Consider the following 26,037-nt stretch of genomic DNA (forward strand, 5'->3'; position numbering starts at 1 on the left):
TATGAATTGGAGTAAAATAGTTATGCACAATACTAATCATACACCAAAATAAAGATGCTAATATTATCCATATTGGCGCTAGGTATGACTTAAGCCAATTCATTATTAATAGTAGGGATGCGAAATATGAGATGATTTTTCCTAACTTTCTTTTTATTTTATAGTATGACTGCTGAAATTATTATAATATATATTCCCTTATTCTGATACACAAGGTTTGTGTGCCGATTGTACATATGACATAACTTAGGATCAGAAAACACCAATAATTGTGTATGTTGACTTCTTTCAGGGGCAGGTTGAGAGTTCACACACCTACACATAATCCTTGCAAATAAAAGCTTATCTGGTAGGACTGTTTGACTCTTAAAACTCTGGATCTAGACGGGACTAACTCATTGCAGAGAAGTATGAGAGACTCCTGCCTTTTTTACTGTTCTCTGAAGGTAGTGTAATAACTAAGACCCATGGAGCCAGATGAATATTTGTGGGTGTGCCCTGCAATTTGGAGGTTCACGACACGGTGCAGTAGGTCCCTGCTGACCACTCGTGGTGGGCTGAGCCAATTCCACTGTGATGGGCACGGTCACACAGGTCTGCTTGAGATAACTTCGTGCATTACCTATTTAAAAAGGTGATCAGCACCGGACTGGTTACTGGGCCTTTAGAGCTCAAATCCAGAAGAATGGAAACACCTAGAAGAGAAGGACTAGGACGCAAGGCACAGTAGCTCAGTAAAATAATTGTACCTATAGCTTGTTCTGTGAAACATTAAGTTTTAAATTTTTGTATAAAATTATTTTTCCTAAGCAAAGTAAAGCAATGTGTTGGACGATCAGTTACTGTGCTGCAGGCCAGTTGAGTTTGGAGTTTTCACACCTTCACACTTCCTCCCTGAGAAGCCTGTGACTGTTTGCTGTTGTTACAACTGAAGTCAAGTGTTAAAGAGATTGTACTTAGCCCAGTTTGCAGAGCCGTAGGCAACTGTACCCCTGTACACCAGAGGTAAATGACTGCAGGCCCAGTAGCCCTTGCTTGCCTTGTGGCCACCAAAACAGGGTCTGACACCGACACAAGAAACACAAAAAAGATGAAAACGAGAACTGTCAATCTGAAGAACATCTATTTATTGACAACCGATGTAGAATGTATTGGTATAGGTAGTTTAGGAAAAAACTTTATTGATTATACCAGCAACAAATATTGACAAAGTATCAGGAAAAATAAGTTTGTTCAGTAGTCTTTTCTAATATGCCATGATAAACGAGCGAGGAAGGGAAAGGAATGTGCTATTCTAAAGGCACAGAGCACTGCACCATGCTACTAGATGATTTTCCGGAAGCCTAAGGCCCTTGAATTTCACGAGCTTCCACAAGACTCCCACACCTTCCAAGACAGCAGCATGGTCAATCCTCTGTATCTATAACTACTTCATAATATATGCATGCATTCTACCCATCATCTAAATATGATGACTAGGCCTGTCCATATCCAGGTGAATCCAGTATCCCAAAGTAGTTTGTTTTAAATGCTTCATAGGATATTGAAAAGGGAGGGGCGGAACACATTTCCACAGGTGTTTGCCTCTGAAAACAGACATTTGGACGTGGCTATCGTATGCATGCAGAAACTCTTTTGATGGTTGATGATTAAAGCCAAATGGTGGAACTGTGCTCGTACCAGTCACAAAACACAATGTCTTTACCTTGCTTCACATGCAAGCTCTAAAAGAAGAAGAAAAAAATATTTGAGTCAAACGATTACTGCAACAATTGTGAATGTTTTTATTCCATCTGCTAAATGAATACAGTAATGACTGATCCATGAATAATGAAAACCCCTGATGATTTGCTATGCATCATTTCACAAAAAAAACACATCAAACTTAGATTATCTGCTGTTAATAACAGTGAACACTTCTAGACCTGGTGTGAAAGTATGTTACCATCACCGTTACCATCACCACTATACTGCTCGCCTTCCCACTGTTGAACATGGAGTAAGCATGACAGGTGTTGAAGAAAGCATGTCAGACGTTCGGGCATCATAGGTATACTCCAGAACCAGCCCAACGAGCAGAACGTGCTGTTGGGTGAGTGTTTAGGATAGAGTGTATATAAACTCCACCAGCTAGCACACCGGTCTACCTGAAGTATTGAAATATGCGTTATGGTAGAGAAACTGACCATAAAGTAGAAGTGCAATTGCAGGGAGCACGTGAGCAGAATGACAACATAGACAAAAGCAAATTACTTAACTAGAAATGCAGTGAGACTGGGGGAGTACCAACACGGCTACTCTGGACTGCATTCGCACAATCCACATGCGGTGGCTGTTTGCTTTTCACATTAGTGTGTTTGTTACTTTGGTCTGGGAAAAGAGGAGATTTGTGCTGTTCCCAAGAAGTGTGGCAGCTGTGAAGGTTCCCGTTTGGCTGGGAAATCTTGATTGGCTGAGGATGCTGCAACTCACTCTCTTACGCTCCTCCTTTTTCTTCCCTAGGGCCTCACTAGAGGTGAGGAGGTGCTGTGATGGGCACATATAACAGAAGATTCTGAGTGTCCTCACCTGAGCCAACTGAAATAGATTTTCAAAAGCTCAGGTTGGCTGCTGACAATGGCATCAGCGAAGCACCAAGTTTTCCATCTGCCTGTATTTCAACATGCTAGACATTTCATTTCATCTCCGTTTGTGTGTCACTTATCGCCCATAAGTAACACTTTATAGGGAGGAGATTGCATCAGTTATGCCTAAGTAATAAAATACATTACTATGTTTTGTGCAATCTAATGGTCTTAAAGCATGCAGTGATTTGAAAGATCTTAAGAAAGCTGTCATACATGCGAAGTTAAAACCATATATAGGTGGGACGTTTCCATGTTCCGCATGCGGATTATTCACTCTGACTGGCTCTGGTTTAGTGGCTGCCAAGAAGCACAAATGACAGGACTCAGTGCTATGGAGAAGATGTTAGCAGATTACAAATGCCATGCAAATGATGCAGTAAAACTGAAATTAGGTAATCTATTGTGACTTTGTATTGTGCAGGAGACGTTAGTGTTTGCTTTGCCACACATTAGAGACTATAGTATTGTTACCACTTTACCACTGTCACACAATTTCAAGGAATTGAGCTTTGCTTTTGGAAAAATTCAAGTTGCTTGCATCTTAGGCCTGGTGAGAACGCTCCCACTTTCGTGTGCCGGGAGGGTAGCGCTGTTGAAGATGGTGGCGTTGCCACGCCTCCTCTACTTCTTTCGCACCCTGCCTATATGGATACCTGCATCGTATTTCGCACGGCTCCGAGCACTGTCTACGGGCTTTATTTGGGGCTCGGGGAGGAGGCGGGTGGCTTTGACCACACTGCGGCGGCCGAGAGCGGAGGGAGGCCTGGCAGTCCCGGATTTTGAATGGTACTATCTGAAAGCCCAACTCCAATGGCTTACGCAGGCGGTGGCCAGGGAGTATAGAGGCCCAGAGGGCCCACAGGGCAGGTTGATTCCACGGCATGTGCTCGCCTTCATAGTCTTGCAGCAGCGGTTGGATCTTGCCCAGCTTACTCTGGAGGAGCGTACCCTCCGGCTGTGCTGGAACAGGTGCCAGAGGAGGGCCGCGATAACTCGCCCCTATGCCCCGGAGATCCCTTTGGGAATGTGTACGGCGTTCCCGCATGGGGGCGATTGGTCTGGGTTGGCCGTTTGGGAGGAGCTGGGCGTGCAGATGGTGGGCGATTTATACAGAGAGGGGGTGCTGCTGCCCTTCCAGGACTTGCAGGACTCTTACGGGCTTCCACGGGGGGATTTTTTACTCCACGCGGCCCTTGTAGCGAGCCTCCAGAGACATTGGAATATGGGGCTCTCGGAGCCGCCGATCGCTGCAGGTTGCCAATATGTAGTGATGGCGGCGGGGACGACCAAGGCCATTACTTGTCTCTACCGCAGACTATCGACGGAAGGCCTGCAGCCCCTTGCCACCTTGAGGGGTAAGTGGGAATTGGACCTTGAGAAATCGATCCCCGAGACTACAGGGACCACGCTGGTGCGGCAGGCCTGGAAGGGAACGCGCAATGCCCGGTTTCAGCTGGTTCAGTTTTTTACGTTGCACAGGGCGTATCTGACGCCGGTTAAGATATTGCAATATTTTGGGGGTGTGCACTCTCAATGCCCGCGGTGCGGGGGAGAGGGGGCTGATTTTCGTCACATGTTTTGGTCCTGCGCCCAGTTGGGTAACTATTGGGCAGAGGTTATGGATTGCCTGAATCAGGTGATGGACCGCATTATTGCCCCGGAACTGGGGGCCTGCTTGTTACTTTGGTTTCCCCACACCCGCCGGACGAAGGTTACTAGCAAGTTTTACGATTTAGGGTTGATTATGGCCAAGAGGGAACTGACTATGCACTGGAAGTCCCGAGCGGGGCCTAGCTTCTTGCGGTGGAGGGCGGTGTTTGCGCGATGGGCGGGGGCAGAGGGTACGCTCCGGTTGCAATTAGCCCTTCGGAGGGATGACGACAAGGCGCTGGCGACGGCCCGAGCGTGGGAGGCGCTGGTGGTGGAACATCAGGGGCTGATGTCTGACACCGGGGGAGCAGGGGACACATCTGACAGGCAGGAGGAGGCGTTGAACGGGGAGTAGGAGGGGAGCAGTGACGAGCACTGGAAGCATGAACGTAGCTAGGCATGAGGGAAAGCCTTGGTTCCCTAGAAGAGGTTCGGCACCCGTGCATGATTTATTGTAGGGGAGGGGCACATCAGGAGAGGAGAAGGCAGAGGGGGGCACACCGACATGGGGTGAGGAGGGAGGGGGGGGGACCCGCATGTGATGGATGACTATTCTCCTGGATGGCAACGATGTATGTAAAGTATTCCTTTTGAAGGGGGAGGTAGCGGGGATTGTATTGAGTTGATGCAATGAAAACAATAAAAAAATGTTTCAAAAATCTTAGGCCTGGTGAGAAAAGGGATTTTTTCCTTTTCTTTTTTGATTAAAAAAAATCTACTTGACTATGGTCCGATTTCAAATCAAGTTGGATTGTGTACCACTTACACTCCGTTTCCTTGATTTCATACATTGAACTTTCTTGCATACTAAGTCAACTAAGTATTTGGCCTCAGTCTGACTCAACATACCAAAGAATTCCCCACATTTAACTAATAACGTTAAGGTAATGTAAGTCACCAATTTAGTTTCTATTTTTATTTCACATGTTTTACTTAATCTTGCATTTCCTAATGGGGGAGTTAGCTATATCCAAGATCAATCAATCAATCAGGGGTTTGTAAAACGATAGCTACTTACCGCGAGCGGGTATCAGGGTGCTAAAGGAAGGGGGGTCCGCAGTTCATGGAGGTTCATTGAGTTCCATCAAAGAGCTAGGTCTTGAGATCCTTTAGGTACTTGGGAAGCATTGCCGTCTGTCAGAGGTGTAGAGGGAGGGAGTTCCAAGCCTTGGGCACGAGGAGGGAGAAGGAGCGCCCTCCTGTTCTGCTTTTCTTGATCCTAGGTACTGCTGCGAGGGAGTGCTGTGCCGAGCGGAGAGAGCGCCGGGGAGCATGAAACACGAGGCGGTGGTTCAGGTTGGAGGGCCTCGTGTGCGTGAGTGAGAAGCTTGAAGGCGATTCTTTTCTCAACAGGGAGCCAGTGTAGGGTCGGTAGGTGCTGGCTGATGTGGCAATGGCACGGTCGGTTAAGGACTAGTCTGGCGGCAGCGTTCTTGAGTTTGTGGGTGAGGCTTTTGCTGACCCCGGAGTAGAGTGCGTTGCCGTAGTCAAGTCTGCTACTGATGAGAGCTTGTTTGACGGTTTTCCTGTTTTGGGGGGGGTCCACTTGAAGGTCTTGCGGAGGAGGCGTAGGGTGTCGTGGCAGGAGGAGGTGATGGCTTTGACCTGGCGGTCCATTTTGAGTTTGGAGTCCAGAATTATTCTGAGGTTGTGTGTGTGGTCCGTGGGTGGTCCCCGAGGGCAGGGGTCCACCAGGTGTCGTTCCAGGCATCGGGGTGTGGGCTCATGTTGAGTATCTGTTTTGTACATGTTGAGTTGGCGGCAGCTGTTCTTCATCCATCTGGCGACGGCTTCCATTCCTTCTTGAAAGTTGTGTTTGAGGAGGGTGGGTTTGTTGAATAGGGAGAGGATGAGCAGGGTGGTATCTGCGTACGATGTGATGTTGAGTCCATGTGCTCTGACGACGGATGCGAGCGAGCCACATAGATGTTTTTCCCCGTAGCATTACACTTATACAGTGGATAATTCGAATTGAGTACTGTTAGACCTGTCAGCCCTTTGGGTGGTCCCTCCTCATCATTATTTATTTTGTCCCACTTTTGCCTCAAACCCTGTTTGAATTTTTCCTTTTTGGGAACCACCAGACTTTTTCGTGTTGCTACAGATTCAGGGAGCCATTTTAGCTAACCCTGAAACTTCTGTCTGAGGGCCTGGAGCACAAAATGGTGGCCACCTGTGACATCACCAGCATCCATTGGAACCTACCAGCACCTTCCAGAACATTCCAGAACTCTGTGACAGTTGGAGGCGGTTTAGAATGTTGGGAGGTTAAGACAGAGTGTTGGCAGTTGGAGCTGGCAGTTGGCACCTGACTGGTGAAGAGAGAGCAGCACAAGAGTGAAGGAGGAAGGAGTGAAGCAGCAGGGGTGGAAACTTGTGCCTGGAGTGGGGTCCATAAACCCACCCTTGATACTTGTCCCTACTGATGGATCCCAGCCTGTAGCCCTGTGTGGGAAGAAGCCAGAAAAACTCATCCTAAGGACCTGGACAGCAGGAACAGGCCTTAGAAACAGAAAGCAGCAAGATCCTGACCTGGAAACTGGTTTCCCTGGAGTCCGGCGTCGAGTAGCCTGAGACCTGGAGCCCGAGGTGGAGAAGCGGCGCTGACTGAGGTAGCAGACGTCGTACCCGGAGCTGCCTGAGGTCGTGAGAGGGCGCCGACGGAGGTCGTGAGGAATACCAGAGGTCGAGGAGGAAGTGAACCGAGGTCGAGCGAGCGGCGTCATCGGAGGAGTGAAGTCCGCCCTCCGGAGTCGTCGGAGACCGAGGTAGAGGAGCACCGGAGGTCGGGAGTGAGGATCGCACTCCGGAGTCGCCCGGAACCTGAGAGGAGGAGCACCGGAGGTCGGGGGTGAGGATCGCACCCCGGAGTCGCCGGAAGTTGACATCGAGGCCAGGCCGGCCGACGTCATCGGAGCCGAGAGCGCCATCGGACCGGAGCCGCTCGAAGTCGACATCGAGTAAGAGACTGCCGACGCCGTCGAATCGGAGGTCGAGATCGAACCGAGGCCACCGACATCGGACCGGAACCGCCTACCGGCGTCGTCAAAGAACGGACATTGTGCCGAGGCCGCCGAGACCGAACCGGAACCGCCTCACGGCGTCGACACGACTCCAGCGGCGTCGGAACATCAGAAAAAGGGCAGTAAGTGGAGTAGAGGGCGCCTAAGGCCCTGTGGAGACCTGAGAGACTGCTCTAAGGGGCTAGGGAGGTGCTGAAACCAACCTGACTGTGCCTGGGGTGAACTGGGACTAACCTAGAGAGGTTGTGTGGAGAGAGAAAGCCAGGGCACTGGTATTCCCCCCTTTGATCTACCTCAGTTTAGGCCTCAGCCTTGTCCCAGCCAGGGAGTAGCCCCCCCTCAAGCCTTCCACAACCCTACAAGCTGTGCCTGGGCCAAATCAGCCCTTAGAAATTGAAGTCATCTGATTACATGAGTGTTGCTGTATACTTTTAATAATTTATTGGGGGCACTGTATTTATTGAGTTTTTACCTATTTATTGCTTCACTATATTTATAGGTCCACAGGACTTGATGGTGTACAATATTTATTGGTACAGTATTTATTGCCTCAAAATATTTAATTGCCTGTATTACCTGCACTGATATTTATGTCCCTTGTATTTATGATCATCCCTATTTATTGAATTTTCAGATAATATTTATTTGACCTGCTCCATTTAAAATTTGTATATTGTGATTGACCTATTTATTTTCCCAATCAGCAACTAAGAGAAAAAGATAAAGAAACATATTTTCATAATTTTTACGGTGTAGAGTCGTTTTTGGAACGGATGCACGCATGATTATTGTAGGGGTATATTGTACGCTTAGCACGGTGCCTGATTCCTGACCACTCGAGCCAAGCTACCACAGTGTGTTCGGGGAGTCCACCACCACCCTGCGGAGTGGGAGTGGGCTGTTTCCAACATAAATTGGTGTTCAGTGGTGGGATCGAGCTGTGCCTACATATACTCAACAATAACTGTGGGTAGTCCATAGGCCTACACCGGGAGTTTTCTCAAAGCGGCCTTCCTAATTGTGGGATTTTGTTTTTTCCAAATTTACTCTGGTGGTGGGAGGAGGTATTATTAAAGGTACCCCCCTGCATTGTTACTGCACAAAACCTGTCCTCTAACCTGAGTGGGCGAGATGGAGTTTGTACTAGAAAATCTAGAAACGTACACTGTGGCCCAACTCAGGGAGTTTTGCCAGCGGGAGGGGGTGTACTGTCCCCCAGGAGCAAAGAAGGGTGCACTCCAAACCAGCTTAAGGGCTTGGGGGGAGGCACGCAGGGAAAGCAAGGCTGAGGAGGAAGACAGGGATGGAGAGCCTGACCCCGAGGGGGCTGAGATGTACCAACCTGAGGTGGGGAACCTGTCAGCAGGGCCCAGGACACTTTCTAGGAAGGGCAGCACTGTCTCTAGTGGGGGCTTATCCGAAGTGGAGTTAGCAGATCGGAGGGAGAAAAGACAGCTCACATGGGACTTAGCAAAGCTGGAGAAGGAGAAGGAGGAACAGAGGATGGCTCATGAGACGGAGAAACAGAAGATGGCTCATGAGATAAGACTGAAAGAGATAGAGCTTCAGATCCTAAGAATTGGGGCACCAACTGTTCCTAATGGTGGCAGCAAAGACCAAGAGATCACCAGGGAATCCAAACCCTACCTGCCAAAGGACATAGTAGCTAGCTACGGGTTGGGTGATGATATCGCCAAGTGGCTAGCAGCCTATGAGGTCTCGTTGAGGGCCCATGGGGTTCCAGTGAAGTATTGGGGAGGAGGATTGTATAAGTACATGCCTCCCGCTGGTAGGGATGCTTTATTGGCCCTCGAAGAGGATGAGCAGACCCACTACCCCACCATGAAACTGGCGCTCATCAGAAAGTTTGGACTAACACCTGAAAAGTACAGACAGAAGTTCAGGGGTAGTCACAAACTGGGCACACAGAATTGGGTGGACTTCCTGGACTATGCAAAGAAGGCACTGGAAGGTTGGATTCAGGGCAGTGAAGTAAGGAACTACGAGGAGTTGTTTGACCTAGTACTGAAGGAACACCTACTCGAGAAATGTTTCCCTGAACTGCGGCAACACCTGGTGGATAGCAAGCTGACCAGTCCCCGGAAGCTTGCTGAGGAGGCGGACATTTGGGCTAGTACCCGGGTGTCCACAAGGGGGACTGGAGGGGATACTCAAAAGGCCGGACAGGGCGCCCCCCAGAAGAAAGAGGGAGGGGAAAAGAAAAAGGAGTTCTCCAAAGGCCCCCAAAATAACTTCCAAGGGAAGGGAACAGGATTCACCTCTAAGGCTAACCCACCCAGAAACCCTAATCCTGGCCAGAGTCAGCAGCCAAGGGTTGTCCATTGCTACGAGTGCGGTGGCGTTGGACACTATAAAGGAGACCCGAAGTGTCAGAAACGATCACCCCCTCCCACTGGAGGAAAGACCCCCGGAGTAGCTAGTGTAGTTCTCGGGGAGGAGATGCCCTTAACTAAGGGAAGGGAGTGGGCGGGTGTCACTTTAGTGTCCCTGGGAGAACGGGAGATGGTTCCCAAGATCCAGGTGCCCGCAAATACCGCAAAGTATGGGCAGTGGATCACCATCAACGGCCAAAGAGGGGAGGCTCTGAGAGACACAGGAGCCAGTATGACTATGGTGCGTAGCCAGCTGGTGTCTCCAGAGCAGGTAATTCCCGATGTACTCCACCCAGCCGCGATGGCTGACGGCAGAACAGGCCACTATCCCGTGGCCGAGGTTCCCTTTGAATGGGGGGGGGTTGCAGGTTCACTTCGAGTTGCCGTAAGCCCTGCCGTGCCAGTCGATTGTCTGCTGGGGAATGACATGGAGCACAACGCTTGGAAGGAGGTGGAATACCGGACTCACACCGAGATGCTGGGTACACCTGACTGGGCCTGTGTTAGCACAAGGTCCGCGACTACCCGAAGAGGGAGTTCATTCCGGCTGGAGCCTGGAACAAAGGCCCAGCCAGCTGCCAGTCAAGGGAAGAACCGAGGACAGGAGGAGCCTGCCTCGGCGTCTCCACCCCGTAGGACGGATAGGCCACCGGAGGTGGTGGACCAGGAGTCTGCGGAGGGGGACGTTACCAACCTGGAGGACCTACCCATCCCGGCCGAGTGGCACGTGGAGGGAGGCCCGTCCAGGGAGGAATTCTGCCAGGGCCAGAGGGAGTGCCCTACCCTTGAGGGGCTGAGGCGACAGGCCGAAGCCCAGGCAGCAGGGAACGTTGAAGGGAACTACAGTGTTTACTGGGAGGATGGCCTCCTCTACAGTGAACCCAAGGCACCCCTACATGGATCGTCACGAGCCTTGGTAGTTCCTCAACGTTATCGAGCCTTCCTTCTGGAGTTGGCTCACGAGATACCATTGGCAGGACACCTGGGGCAAGACAAGACCTTCGCCCGTCTTGTCCCACACTTTTATTGGCCTCAGATGAAAGTGTCGTCCGATACCTACTGCCGGACATGTGTGTCTTGCCAAGCCAGTGGGAAAACAGGGGTGAAGCTGAAAGCTCCCCTGGAACCCCTTCCTGTCGTTAGCACCCCCTTTGAAAGGGTGGGCATCGACATTGTGGGTCCATTAGATCCACCAACTACAGCTGGTCACAGGTTCATCCTGGTTCTGGTGGATCATGCCACACGGTACCCAGAGGCAATACCTCTGAGGACCATAACAGCACCTGTTGTGGCTAGGGCCCTGATGGGAATCTTTACCCGAGTGGGTTTTCCCAAGGAAGTTGTGTCCGACAGGGGGACCACTTCATGTCAGCATATATGCGGGCAATGTGGAAGGAGTGTGGAGTGACCTACCGGTTCACAACTCCTTACCACCCCCAGACCAATGGTCTGGTGGAGAGGTTTAACAAAACCTTAAAAGGCATGATCAGAAGTCTGCCTGAAAGCCTGCGGAGGAAATGGGACGTCCTCCTACCCTGTTTACTCTTTTCTTACAGGGAAGTGCCACAGAAGGGAGTGGGCTTCAGCCCCTTCGAGCTTCTGTATGGGCACCCTGTACGTGGACCTCTTAACCTGGTGAGAGACGGATGGGAAAGAACTCCCAGAAAGCTCCCCCAGGATGTGGTGAGCTACATGCTGGCCTTCCGGAGCCAAATGGCTAAGTTGTGGAAGCAAGCTTCTGACAACTTGGAAGCCAGCCAAGCAGTGATGAAGGCGTGGTATGACCACAACGCTCACCCGGTGGAGTTGGAGCCTGGCCAGAAGGTGTGGGTGATCGAACCAGGAGAGCTTAGTGCCCTTCAGGATCGCTGGTCAGGACCCTTTGAGGTGTTGGAGAAGAAGGGTAAGGCTACCTACTTGGTGGACCTGAAGACCCCTCGTCAGCCCCTGCGGGTGCTGCATGCCAACCGCCTCAAACCCCACCACGAGAGGCCCGAAGTCATCTTGATGATGGTGACTGACGGAGGAGAGGACGTGGAAAGCGAGCCTCTCCCTGATCTGTTTGCGTCTCAAGAAAAGGATGGGTCGGTGGAGGGAGTGATTCTCTCCCCATCTCTAACTCCTGAACAGCAGGAGGACTGTCGCCAGGTCCTGGGGCAGTACTCTTCGTTGTTCTCCCTTGTCCCGGGTAGGACTCACCTGTGCGTCCATGACGTGGACACAGGAGACAGCCCACCTGTGAAGTCCAAGATCTACCGGATGTCAGACAAGGTGAAGGCCAGCATTCATAGTGAGGTCACTAAGATGCTGGAGCTAGGAGTGATTGAACCTTCTAGCAGCCCCTGGTCCAGTCCGGTGGTGTTAGTACCAAAAGCTGCACCACCGGGTGCCCAACCAGAACTGAGGTTCTGTGTGGACTACCGGGGACTGAATTCAGTGACAAAAACTGATGCTCATCCGATCCCTAGGGCGGATGAATTAATTGACCGGCTGGGAGCTGCCCAATATCTAAGTACCTTTGACCTTACTTCGGGGTACTGGCAGATCTCTTTGACTGATGGAGCAAGGGAAAGGTCAGCCTTCTCCACGCCCAATGGCCACTACCAGTTCTGTGTGATGCCCTTTGGGCTCAAGAACGCACCTGCCACGTTTCAGCGCCTGGTAAACCAGATCCTCACCGGGATGGAGAGTTTCTCTGCTGCTTATCTGGATGACATAGCCGTCTTCAGTAACAGCTGGGAGGATCACTTGCGTCACCTGCAAGCTGTTCTCCAGGCCCTGAGACAAGCTGGATTGACGATCAAGGCCAGCAAGTGCCAGATCGGGCAGGGGTCGGTAGTGTACCTTGGACACTTGGTGGGTAGGGGAACGGTGCAACCCCTCCAGGCGAAGATCGAGGCCATCATGGCCTGGGAACCCCCCAAGACACAGACTGAGGTCCGAGCATTTTTGGGCCTCACGGGATATTACCGCCGCTTCGTGAAGGGGTACGGTACCATCGTAGCCCCCCTCACGGAGCTCACGTCCAAGAAACAACCTCGACGGGTAGTCTGGACGGAGGCTTGTCAGCAAGCCTTTGAGAGATTGAAGAAAGCCATGTGCGAGGCCCCGGTCTTAAGGGCCCCAGACTTTTCCAAGAAGTTCATTGTCCAGACAGATGCATCAGAACATGGCATTGGGGCAGTGTTATCGCAACTCAACGAAGAGGGTCTGGATCAACCCGTGGTCTTCCTATCCCGGAGACTACTTCCCAGGGAACAGAAGTGGAGTGCAATAGAGCGTGAAGCCTTTGCAGTGGTATGGGCTCTGAAGAAGTTGCGGCCATACCTGTTTGGCTCGCACTTCCTGGTTCAGACCGACCACAGACCCCTTCGTTGGCTGATGCAGATGAAGGGGGAGAATCCCAAGTTGTTGAGGTGGTCTATTTCCCTACAGGGGATGGACTTTCAGGTGGAACATCGGCCTGGAGTGGACCACGCCAATGCAGACGGTCTCTCAAGGTATTTCCGCCTTAGTGATGAGAACTCCCAAGGGGTTGGGTAGCTCTCCCCACTTTCAGCTGGGGGGGACGCGTGTTAGACCTGTCAGCCCTTTGGGTGGTCCCTCCTCATCATTATTTATTTTGTCCCACTTTTGCTTCAAACCCTGTTTGAATTTTTCCTTTTTGGGAACCACCAGACTTTTTCGTGTTGCTACAGATTCAGGGAGCCATTTTAGCTAACCCTGAAACTTCTGTCTGAGGGCCTGGAGCACAAAATGGTGGCCACCTGTGACATCACCAGCATCCATTGGAACCTACCAGCACCTTCCAGAACATTCCAGAACTCTGTGACAGTTGGAGGCGGTTTAGAATGTTGGGAGGTTAAGACAGAGTGTTGGCAGTTGGAGCTGGCAGTTGGCACCTGACTGGTGAAGAGAGAGCAGCACAAGAGTGAAGGAGGAAGGAGTGAAGCAGCAGGGGTGGAAACTTGTGCCTGGAGTGGGGTCCATAAACCCACCCTTGATACTTGTCCCTACTGATGGATCCCAGCCTGTAGCCCTGTGTGGGAAGAAGCCAGAAAAACTCATCCTAAGGACCTGGACAGCAGGAACAGGCCTTAGAAACAGAAAGCAGCAAGATCCTGACCTGGAAACTGGTTTCCCTGGAGTCCGGCGTCGAGTAGCCTGAGACCTGGAGCCCGAGGTGGAGAAGCGGCGCTGACTGAGGTAGCAGACGTCGTACCCGGAGCTGCCTGAGGTCGTGAGAGGGCGCCGACGGAGGTCGTGAGGAATACCAGAGGTCGAGGAGGAAGTGAACCGAGGTCGAGCGAGCGGCGTCATCGGAGGAGTGAAGTCCGCCCTCCGGAGTCGTCGGAGACCGAGGTAGAGGAGCACCGGAGGTCGGGAGTGAGGATCGCACTCCGGAGTCGCCCGGAACCTGAGAGGAGGAGCACCGGAGGTCGGGGGTGAGGATCGCACCCCGGAGTCGCCGGAAGTTGACATCGAGGCCAGGCCGGCCGACGTCATCGGAGCCGAGAGCGCCATCGGACCGGAGCCGCTCGAAGTCGACATCGAGTAAGAGACTGCCGACGCCGTCGAATCGGAGGTCGAGATCGAACCGAGGCCACCGACATCGGACCGGAACCGCCTACCGGCGTCGTCAAAGAACGGACATTGTGCCGAGGCCGCCGAGACCGAACCGGAACCGCCTCACGGCGTCGACACGACTCCAGCGGCGTCGGAACATCAGAAAAAGGGCAGTAAGTGGAGTAGAGGGCGCCTAAGGCCCTGTGGAGACCTGAGAGACTGCTCTAAGGGGCTAGGGAGGTGCTGAAACCAACCTGACTGTGCCTGGGGTGAACTGGGACTAACCTAGAGAGGTTGTGTGGAGAGAGAAAGCCAGGGCACTGGTATTCCCCCCTTTGATCTACCTCAGTTTAGGCCTCAGCCTTGTCCCAGCCAGGGAGTAGCCCCCCCTCAAGCCTTCCACAACCCTACAAGCTGTGCCTGGGCCAAATCAGCCCTTAGAAATTGAAGTCATCTGATTACATGAGTGTTGCTGTATACTTTTAATAATTTATTGGGGGCACTGTATTTATTGAGTTTTTACCTATTTATTGCTTCACTATATTTATAGGTCCACAGGACTTGATGGTGTACAATATTTATTGGTACAGTATTTATTGCCTCAAAATATTTAATTGCCTGTATTACCTGCACTGATATTTATGTCCCTTGTATTTATGATCATCCCTATTTATTGAATTTTCAGATAATATTTATTTGACCTGCTCCATTTAAAATTTGTATATTGTGATTGACCTATTTATTTTCCCAATCAGCAACTAAGAGAAAAAGATAAAGAAACATATTTTCATAATTTTTACGGTGTAGAGTCGTTTTTGGAACGGATGCACGCATGATTATTGTAGGGGTATATTGTACGCTTAGCACGGTGCCTGATTCCTGACCACTCGAGCCAAGCTACCACAGTGTGTTCGGGGAGTCCACCACCACCCTGCGGAGTGGGAGTGGGCTGTTTCCAACAAGTACCCTCCGGATTTTTATTACTGGTCATGATTTAGAGCTCAGAAGTGCAAGTTTCTCACAGTGCCTGCCAGGGAGTCAAAACGGTGTTAAAGTACATGGTCATTTAAACCTATGTAGAGCGCACAGAGCAATGGGCATGTATTTCAGTTCCAATTGTGTTTCTGTGCAACTGTGTGAAGTGGGTATACAGTTGTCAAAATATTGACAAGATGAAAGTAAAGGAAAATGCAGTGTTACAGGTGAGTAGGTGTGTTGTGTTGGGAATGAAGTGAAGGAGATGCAAGTGCATTTCAGGAAACAATGAAAAGAGGATGCTGAAGAGGAAAGAGGAGGTGTGTGATATGCAGATGAAAAAAGATGTGTTGTAATTGTACCTAGATAGCGCTTACTACCCCTGCCAAGACAAAGTGCTTTTCAGCGAGTAGCACGCTGCTCCGGAACCCAAAGATGATTAGTGGTGGGTTAGTGTAGGAAAATATGTATTAATTTGAGTGGTGGACATGTCAGTCTGTTAGTTGGATTGAATAGGATAATGAAGAGATAGAAGAGGGGTGAGTCTAGAAAGTGTTATTTAGGATGTCATAGTTGTAAGAGGAGCCTTGGGATGAGTAAAAGGAGAGCTGGAGGAAGGAAGAGTCTCTAGAAAGGGATTAGAGAAATCATAGTAGTAAAATAAGGTTTTGGGTGAACCAAGCAGGGATAGAGGGGGGAAGAGTCTAGAAAGGTTTATTTTGGTGATCAAAGTAGTAGAATGAGGTTTGGGATGAGTCAGAGTGTGGAGGTAGAGGATATATTGAGAGAGGTATAGGGTGAGACAGTAGTGCATACGAAAGAGTCAAGGGTTGAATTTATTATTTTTATTTATATTTTAGTACTTTGTGCCTGGAAGCCGGGTTTTCAATCGGGAGCACTCTCAGCAACACCCTGGTGGGACCAAAGTCCTAGGGAGTACCGCCTGCCGCTGCCCGCACTCCGGATCACCAGGTCCACACCCTGGGGGACCACAAGTCCCAGGGTGCAACGGACTCCTTCTCCCGCCGCCGCTAACGAGGGGGAGGAGCTACCATTGCACTCAAAGCGCTGCTTCTCTACCCAGGGCGTGGGACGTGTACTTTGTGCCTGGAAGCCGGGTTTTCAATCGGGGGACTCTCAGCAACACCCTGGTGGGACCAAAGTCCCAGGGAGTACCGCCTGCCGCTGCCTGCCCTCCGGATCACCAGCTCCACACCCTGGGGGACCACAAGTCCCAGGGTGCAGTGGACTCCTTCTCCCGCTGCTGCTAACGAGGGAGAGGAGCTACCATCGCGCTCAAAGCGCTGCTTCTCTCCCCCCAGTGCGGGATGCACGCGGGCCTTGCCCGGGCCCGTCTTTGCCCGTCAGTGGCCGGAAGAGGCTGGGCTGGGCCACCCCTCTAAGCTTTCGAAGGGGAGATCGACCGATCCCTGGAGAGTGGACTCCACACAAGCCACTAACAAGGTCAGTGACTCTAGGCCCCAGGTGCAGAATATTATTGGGTATTATTCTGCCCCTCTTACAATCCTGGGGAGAAGAGCAGGGGTGGGGAAACCTAATGCGGCATCTGTGCAACCGGCCTCTTCTGTCCAACAAACTTCAATAGACCGGATGTTACAAAGAGCCATTGGTGTAGTGACAACCGAGAATGAACTTACTGAAAGACAATTGTCCATTACACCAGACCTAGCTGCTCCCCCTAGCCCCCTCAACTCAACAGGATCGCCTCCGTCCATGGATCAGGAACAAACAACCAGCAGCACAAGAAGCCATGCAGCGAGTAGGGTGGAAGAACCATACCCAGGGGATGCCCGACCAAAAAAAGGGATACCCAAATCCACTGCATCTATGGAGCTCAAACATAAAGCTTCATCCCTTGAGACACCGGGCACCGCAAGGGCGGATGGCCAAAGACTATCACCTAAAGAAGGCCCAGAACAGCCAGCCTGGGTCATGGATGTGGTGGTGGACATGCAGGTCCAAGTAAGGACAAATGTGAGGGACGAGCTAAAAAAATCTATGGGATCGGGTTGATAGCCTCGCCAAATTGGTAGAATGCTGGGTGGACAAGACTGAGGTGATTCTGAAGGAAAAGGAATCGGTCAACACAATGATCCACACAAGACCCAACCCCCGGCCCTTAAAAGATAATCTGCACCCCCCCCACCCCAGCAAGGTATTACAACCCGATCAGGAGAAAGAGGCAAAGCGGCTCAGCAGCCCCGAGGGGTTGGGTAAAGGAAATAGTATACATGGTCTGGAGCACAAGCAGGGGTAAGAGATGGGAAAAGGCAATGACCCAGTAAGGCCCACTGCGAGAACCCTACTGGGGGGTGGGCTAGGCAGAAGAGCGTGCCAAAGGAGGGACCCCACTAGGCAGGGACAGCCCTCCCATTTGCCAATCTCCCCCCGGCCTCAACCCCCTATGTAGTCATCCTAGCAGGAGTCCCGGAACTAAAAAAAAGGGACCAGGGAATCCTATTTTGATCTAAGGAATAAATGCCTACATTGGCTAGTTAATCACAATCACTTTTCCCATAGAGATATAAACAAAATTCTCATGATTCGCAGGGTGGGCTGGATAGGATGGAGACCGAAAGATATTACTGGCGACTGTGTGGTGATTAATGTTAGGAATATGGCGATTGTAGACTCCCTCCTAGATCACTGTTACTACAGGATAGGGGGGTCCATTAGCTCACTGCCTTTAGCCTATTTTTACCCACCTGGCCAGACTCTGCAAGAGCCCAGAGGTTATAACCATGTGAGGTGGGAAAGGCAACAGAATAACCAATTCTCCCCACTTTTGCAAGCACAACTGCCCCCATTACATTTTAATATCCCTGTAAACAATAGGTTTAGCCCTCTTGAGGCTGTGGATTGACTCTGGAAGGCAGAGCCCCTAATAGAAGATCGAATTCATTACAGAGTGCCTATCGTTCAGCCAAGGGGGACTGACCAATGGAGATACCCCCTGACACAGTCTGAGGCTATAATTCAGGTAAACAATGTAGGAAAAAGCAGTTTATCCGAGGGAAAACTGAAACCAGACATCACAGGCACACTAAAACCTGATACATCGTATAAGGATACGCAAATAACAAAATCAGCATTTGGGGTTGTAGTCCCTCCATCAGTAGCTAAAAGCACACATACCTTGAAACCCAGCTCCAGTTCTCCTGTTCTAAAGGAGTGCACTTATGCCAGTGATATCGCCGAACTCCCCTTGCACGTAAGCCTAGCGCACCCCTTAAGTGTAAAAATACTTTCCTGGAACATAGCAGGATTAGCGTCTTAATTGGATAGGCCGGACTGGGGACTCTTCATCGAACATCATGAGATCTGTATGTTCCAGGAAACATGGGCTAGGGACGAACCAAATAGATCGGGGTACGTGGCCTTCAGTATCCCAGCTATCCATGCGGGGAGAGGTAGACCCTCAGGGGGGTGTCCACTTGGGTAGGAGTCCATCTGGGTTGTGAGACAAAACAAACTGAGAGCTCCTCATGTGACATCCTTTGTGTCCTTCTAACTTTTCAATTAGGATTGAGTATCCTCCTAATACACCTATATTCACAACCAACACCTCGCGGGCAAGAGTCTACCACTGTTGACCAACTTAACATCCTTCTCCCGACTTTCCCTCCAAACTTGGGGGTAATTATTGGCTGCGATTTCAACTGCCAATTTGAGCTCCTGAACGGTTTGGTCGCAGGAATAACGGATGAGGAAGACCAACATTGTCAATCCCAGAGCCTAACATTCCCCCGATGAGGGCCTGGACACCGCTAGTACTACAGTTATGCACTTTAACACTAAACTTTTGAGAGCATGCAATGGACGCACCACACCTGATAGCCCGGGGAAACACTTCTGTGACGCAGCGGCGGCGTTAACCATGCGCCACGTTGTGCCCTATTTACAACGTGGCGCATCTAGGGAGATGTGTCACGTTGTAATGCCCTGCGCCACATGAAACCAGCGTCAGGTTTCATGTGGGTGTTCCGGCGTAGGGGGGGGGGGCGTTCCGTCGCAGGAACGCCTCGGAAAAGTGCCTGAGTGAAATCTACAAGATTTCACTCAGTCACTTTTCCGACGCCGCTGCATCAAAACCTTGCGCCTGCTTGAAGAAGGCGTAAGGCGTGACGCACCACGTTATGTATGGGCAGCCCACGAGCATTGCTGGAGTTGCGTCGCGCTTGCGACACGACTCCAGCAATGCACCAACCTTCCGACGGGAGATGCGTCACGCATTTGTTTATCCTTGCGTCACAATGCACGCATAGTAAATGCGGTGCATCTGTGGTGGCGCAAGGGTAAACTTGCATGACGCATCTTACCTGGCGCATCCCTGCTGATTTGCAGGGATGCGCCAGTCGTCATAAATCTGCTCCTAAGTCTTGGCATTGGGTGATAGATTTTAAAATCAGTCCCCGCCACGATAGCGACCATGATGCTCTCATCCTAGAAATAGCACTGCCATGTACCAGGAAGGTGTCGGATAAACTGCCCGCACAAGCCCAAAGTCTGATCAAGACTAATGGAGGAAGGAGAGTCCGCTGGGGTGAAATCTCCCAATCGCAAGATAAACTAGCCAAGCTCTACCACCAAGTAATTCGATACCTCTTTACCACAATTCAAGCAGTAGAGAGCAAGGGAGCACCCAAACCCCTCTTAAGGATTTCTAAAAATCACCCAGATTTGATTGCCTCTCTGGCCACCTTCTTCTATCAAAATAAAAAGCTTAGGGCGCCTAACAAGCCCAGGCACCAATGGTTTAATGCTAGCTGCCGAGCTGCCAAATCCGACCTTATCGCTGCCATTAAAAGTAGTGACAAGGCAACGATTAAAGAAGCAAGAGCTTCTTATAAGGGCGCCACGGCCTAAGCCAAAAAATGTTGGGTAGCCCAAAAATGGGAGGACGTCAGAAATGCACTAATGTCACACGACCTGAGGTCCTTCTGGAACACCATAAATTCCGGTTCCCAGGCTGGTAGACCGGCCATTGAACCCAATATAGACAAAGGAGTATGGAAGGCACATTATGAAACCCTCTATACAAAGGCCAAGTATGGGGAAGCAAGCGTAGTAGGAGAGCCACTGCACCCGGGTTTAACTCCTGACACGGTGCCACCAATCTCGGTGAGAGAAGTCACCGATGCCCTAGGAAAGATAACGCCTGCCAAAGCGGCAGGATTGGACAAGATCCCTCGCGACCTCTTCTGCTCGGAACCCACTATCTGGCCCCCCTACCTGGCCATTCTGTTTAATGCCATTTTACAAGGCATGTCAATCCCCACCACTTAGGCTGGGGCCGAAATAATACCAATCTATAAAAAGGGTTCTCCGTTCTTGCCTGTCAACTATATCCCGATTAGCCTCATAGATGTTGGCCAGAAAATATTTGCCCGAGTTCTATTGTGGCGGCTGGCCGGAAAATATTTGCCTGAGTTCTATTGGGGCGGCTTCAAGCCTGGTTGGAGGAACATAATATTCTTACCCCCCTACAAGCCGGGTTTAGAGCCAGACCATCAACGATTGATCGAATATTTAGGCCCCAGCTGATATACTGGAAATCTGTCTTCATTGAGGGTGGCAGCCTCTATCTTATCTTTGTAGATTTAAAATTAAGCCTGGGCAAAGCACTACGGTCCTCAACGTCAAGTTGGCGACCGCGAGCAAGCAAAATGACATCCCGGCGAGACTTTTTCCTCGTTCGCGATCAGCAACATCAAGTTGGCGATCGCGAGCGTGGAAAATAAATCTCCCGGCGAGATTCTCAACACGGGGAGGTCAGGGTTCTCATTGCGAGTGGTTGCGTATGCTTGCGACCGCTTGCGATGAGTAACTACCAGTCCGCGTTGAGAAAGCTGCCGCTCGAGTAAATATCTACTCAAGCGGCAGAAAACTACAGCTCGCACTGTGCAAGATGCCGTTTTCAATGATTGCACAGTGCCGGATGCTTGTCCGCACTGTGCAATCATTGAAAACGGCATCTTGCACAGTGCAAACAGGGTATTACACAGTTCGCGAAGTGCTACGCGTAGCTCGCATAGTGCGAAGTGCACTTTGCGTAGCTACGCGTAGCGCTACTTCGCGAACTACGCCCAGGGTTATTTAAAATCTGCCTTCGACCTGATACCGAGGGACAAATTATGGGATATTTTAACAGACATGGGAATACCAGAATACCTGTGCCAGCAGCTAAAACGTCTACATGAGGGTAATTTTGCCTGAATTAGATATGGCAAAAACGGCGAACTCGCTGCCCCTTTGCCCGTAGAGAGAGGGGTTCGCCAGGGTTGCGTGCTCGCACCAACACTCTTCTTCCTTTTTATGAATGGCCTAATAGACTCATTGATTGCAGGGAAGAACATTGATGCCCCTAGGCTGGTGCAGCGCAAAATCCCAGCTCTGATGTTTGCAGATAATACGCTCCTCCTCGCAAGATCCCCCATGGGAATCCAGAGGACCCTCGACAACTTCAGTGCCTTCTGCAAGCACCGGGGACTGGAGATTAACCTGCAAAAACAAAGTATATGGCCTTTAATGTAGGCAATTCCACCCGCCCCAATCCTTGCTTGGATGGTAGACCCCTGGAGAGGGTAACCACCTTTGAGTATTTAGGACTGAAGCTGGCAGAAAGAATGGATTGGGGTGCCCAAATTAACAAAGCAGGGCTGAGATTAACCCAAACAACAGGGGGCATTTTAAAACTATATAGGAGCTGCACTGAAAAATTGGTCTCCCCAGTAGTGGAAATCTATAAAGTCCAGGCTAGGAGCGCTGCTCTTTATGGAGCAGAACTTTGGGGACACTGTGCATCGGGCTCGCTAGACCGTACTGAGAATTATTCAGAAACCTCATGGGCCTTCCTAGTAGTACCCCCCTAACACCACTCTGCCTGGATCTTGGGGTTAGACCCATGGCAGATGAGGTTGCTCTCAGACCTCTTCTCTATTGGCGCCGTCTTTGGAGCACCCCAGAACTAGCAGCATATAGTAATGAATTGACTGATGTTATGGGCCTGCGAGGTTCAGGGCAGATTCCATGGCTGGTTTACATTAAGAGTATTTGGGTAGGGGTAATCTATGGAGAAATGAAGGAGAAACCTCCCAAACAACCTCTAGAAGGACCCTGGTAGAGAGCTATAGAGAGCATAAGCTCAGGGAGCTCAAAAGGAGGTCCACCATTGGCCGCCTGACGGTGGAATTCCTGACAGTAAAAAACAGATACAGCTTAGAACTGGTGCTGGACGATATCCAGCCACTCCTCGCCAAAAAACTTTACGTACAATTTAGAAATGGAGTACTCCCGTTGCGCTCTTTTACTAATAAATGGGAGGGTGCCACTAATGTGTCCGGCATGTAACATCACTGAGGAAACGGAACTCCACGTGCTATTTTTCTGTAAGGGTTACAGGAGGGCTAGGTCGCGCTGGTTACTCCAACTTTGTAGGAACCTGGGGTCTAGACACTGTAGCGAAGTATACAGGCTACTGAAATCTGACACACAAATGCATATTGTCTTCTCCATTTCACGGTTCCTATTCACCATTTTGTGCACCCATAGGGCCATCCTAAAAAAGATGGCCCATTAGAATGGCATTGTAGAAATTCTCCGATTGATCTCCACAATGTACCTCCTTGGACACAATTTGGGCTAATGAGCGAGTGGCTACACAATAAATTGGATACTGATTCTTTTTATGTCAAATTTTAACTGTGAAAATTTTATGAACCTAATGTATTATATTGGGTGATTTTAATGATGCTTTTATGGCCTTGTGTGCCGAAATAAAGTTTTTATGAAGTGAAGTATCTTTTTTCTTTGTCTAAAGTAGGAGTAAAGTAATACATCTATAGAGATACATAACTATATAGACAGGATATACATTTTTTTACTGTAGGAATTAAGTAATTAACATATAGACACATATACTAAATAGAAGGGGTATACAGTAAGGTAATTTCCACTCTTATCAAAGCCAACCAAGTTTGAAAATATAAGCAGACGGTCACCAAGCTTACAGTTTGTAGACTTTTTCTATTTGCGATGGCAAAAATGCACTGAATTGTGTTTGTAAGTTTACCTTTTGTGACAAACTGTTGCAAAAAGTCACATTCTTTACACAAATGTGTGGAAAGGATGCCTCTTAACTATAATGTGAAGTTGCAAAGTTTTAGATAGTCCTATCAACCATGACTTGCCTATTTTTGATAATACCTACATCATAATCTTTCTGCATGTTGTTTCATTCAGATACAATGATATGCTGAAGACAGGTCTGATAGCTCAATGCATTCGCTCCAAGAATTTGTGTTTGACTTCATGGTCACAGGTTTAAACTCCGCTGGACTGACTGCCATTCAGTTGCGTGATCATGTCTGCAATGTGTTGACCTGGATTTGTTTCTCTTTCGATTGCTTTGTTGGCCTGTTGCATTGTAATCTGTTTTTATAGAAAAATAAAGTACCCCAAGTACCAGTTCCTACATTTCCTGGCATTGCTTAGTCCCCATCGTCCTACTCAACCTAAGTGCCGCCTTCGACACTGTAATTCACGACATTCTACTCCACCGCCTTGGCATGATAGGAATCTCAGGAACAGCACTCACCTGGATGAGATCCTATCTCACAGACAGATCCTTCCAAGTATTTGAGAAGGATTTCACCTCCTCCAGTAAACCTCTTAATTGCGGAGTGCCTCAGGGCTCCTCCCTGAGTCCCACCCTTTTTAATGTTTATCTTAGCCCTCTAGCTGATGTCGTACGACCCTTCGTTGTGAAAATTGTCACCTATGCGGACGACACACAGCTAGTGGTTGCGCTGGACCCACCTCTCAACTCCCACCACAGCCTACACAATTGCTTGGAAGCAGTTGCCGCCTGGATGTCAGGCTCCTGTTTAAAACTAAACGGGGATAAAACAGAGGTAATTCTCCTTTGAAATAACATCATGAAATCCATTGATTCCATCTGGCCCCTCTGTTTAGGCAGCTCCCCACAACCCAAGGAACAAATCAAGAGTCTAGGCATCTGGCTGGACCAAACTCTTATTTTCAACCACCAAGCATCCAAGCTTGCCGCCACCTGCTTCAGGCTAATGAGACTACTTCGAAAAATCCTCCCTCTCCTTCCGTTTCACTCAAGACGGATCATGGTCCAAGGACTAATTCTATCCCGTCTCGACTGCGGTAACGCCCTATACCTTGGGGCCCCACAGTCCACACTCAACAAACTTCAAATCATTCAAAACTGCGCGGCAAGAATCCTTCTCGACATCCCTCGCCGAGTCTCAGTCAAAGCCAGATTGAAGGATCTCCACTGGCTCCCTGTGAGAGCTAGAATCGAATTCAAGCGCATGTGCATTGCACATCGCTCCTACTGGGGAACAGGCCCTTCCATCAATCACCCCTTGGTAAAAGCCTATCATCCCAATCGCCCCCTCAGATCCGCGACCTCCCACCACACCTCAGTACCACGCATCAGAAGAGCCAGATGTGGAGGCCGGTCGCTCCCCTACAATCTGGCCAAGATCTGGAACTCTCTCCCCCTCCCAATCAGATCAGAATCCAATCTACTCACTTTCCGAAAACTTCTTAAGACCTGGCTCTTTAATAAAACTACTACCTAAATCTTCCCTCAGCTCCACTAAATCCAGCATTTCCGGCTCAACCTACTCTCCTCTGCAGTTTTGGGACGCCCCTGGGTAGCCATCGCGCTATATAAATTCTCTTTCCATTCCATTCCATTCCCACACAACCACCAGTACCCCCTTTTTGCAGCTCAACTGTGCATTTTTCTTGCAATTACTGCTAGTGCCAGCTTCCTGCTCTGCCCATGTACTGCCAACAAATACCAGTTTGTCACGCACTCTTTACCCGTTCCAGCTTCTCACAAGGTTAACCAGTGCCAGCTTCCTCAATAACCATCAATGCCAGTTTCTTATACTGCCTACTAATGTCATTTTCACATACTGACCTTTAAGTGCTGAATCCTCATACTGCCCACTGGTGCTTACATCTTACAATGTTAAACAGTGTCAACTTTCCACACTGCCCATCAGTGTTGGCAACCTCCTACTGAATTCCAGTGCCAGCTTCTTACACTGGTTGCTAGGGTCTTCTGCTCATAGTGGCTATAAGCGCGCTGGGTGCTTGTACTGCCCACCGGTGCCAGCATCTAACACTTCTACTGCCCACTGCTCATGCTGATCCCACTGATAATTTGCTTCTGTGCTTCACATACAAATGTGCGAGGAACAGTCGAATCTATGTGAAATAAATGCAAAATTGGTCATTGACACCTGCGTGAAATCAGCACAGGTGGAAAGAGTTGCTTGGGGCACGCTTCCCGTTTTAATCTTGGACAGATCCTTAGATTGGGGCCAGACGTGACTTTCACAGAGATGCGATCAGGGAGAGCGAAAGCATCGATTTCACTAAAGTTTATGAAGTGCAGCTTTGCAACCAGCAGTTAACATAGAAACACCTCTGGACGGCGGGGTATGGGATAGGTGGTGAAGCAAGTTGTAGCCGTGATGGAACAACTGGTTCTCGTTTCTGCTGCTCACCACCCCCTTCACAACTCCTCAGTGGACAGAACAAAGAATTGCAGTCTGTGAATATGGCCTGCCTGCTCCTGTTGTGCTACCTGCCACACACATACAAACATTAAGCTTAGCACAGCAAGAGGTGGAAGAAAGAGGGGGTGCATGAGGAGAGGGTGGCTGCAAGAGTCTGTCATGCCGCTGACCTAGGGAGGGAGGGAGATGCAAGGCAGTGTAGAGTCACTGGTAATCT

The 26,037-nt window shown here is 49.9% G+C and overlaps 1 long non-coding RNA gene across 2 annotated transcripts in view; it reads right to left on the reverse strand.

Moving 5' to 3' along the window:
* Positions 1 to 1,161: 1,161 nt before the first annotated feature.
* The window catches only part of LOC146870677 (uncharacterized), a 95,639-nt gene continuing 70,763 nt past the window's right edge, over positions 1,162 to 26,037 (reverse strand). For both annotated transcript variants that reach the window (XR_014959431.1, XR_014959430.1), the window contains one exon: positions 1,162 to 1,724. This is a non-coding gene — a long non-coding RNA (uncharacterized LOC146870677). The remainder of the gene's footprint in view (positions 1,725 to 26,037) is intronic.

Source organism: Triturus cristatus, chromosome 1_1 (assembly GCF_964204655.1).
Source record: "Triturus cristatus chromosome 1_1, aTriCri1.1, whole genome shotgun sequence".
NCBI lineage: Eukaryota > Metazoa > Chordata > Amphibia > Caudata > Salamandridae > Triturus > Triturus cristatus.